This window comes from Suricata suricatta, chromosome 5 (genome assembly GCF_006229205.1).
Source record: "Suricata suricatta isolate VVHF042 chromosome 5, meerkat_22Aug2017_6uvM2_HiC, whole genome shotgun sequence".
NCBI lineage: Eukaryota > Metazoa > Chordata > Mammalia > Carnivora > Herpestidae > Suricata > Suricata suricatta.
Genome location: NC_043704.1, coordinates 3179580 through 3180072, shown reverse-complemented (window position 1 = coordinate 3180072; position 493 = coordinate 3179580).

The window sequence follows — 493 nt, the reverse complement described above, 5'->3', positions numbered from 1 at the left end:
CAAAGAGACATAATTTGAGGGGACAAAGTGCTGCCCTTCTGCAAGAACGTTTATTTTCCTAAGTCATGGCCAAATACTATTCCAAATAGAAGGTCTTTTTTAAAAATTATTGGGCGCCTAGGTGGCTCAGTCGGTTAAGCCTCCAACTTCGGCTCAGATCAGATCTCATGTTCCTGGGTTCAAGCCCCGTGTCAGGCTCTGTGCTGACAGTTGGCACAGAGCCTGGAGCCTGTTTCTGGTTCTGTGTGTCCTTTTCTCTCTGCCCCTCCCCGTCTCATGCTCTGTCTCTCTCTGTATCAAAAATAAATAAAACATTAAAAAAATTTTTTTAATCATTATTTCTGTCAGAAAGAGAGAGAGAGAGAGAGAGAGAGAGAGAGAGAGAGAGAGAGAGAGAGAGTGAGCATGAGCAGGGTAGGGGCAGAAAGGGAGACACAGAAGCTGAAGAATGCTCAGGTCTCTGAGCTGTGAGCACATAGTCTGACAGGGGCCC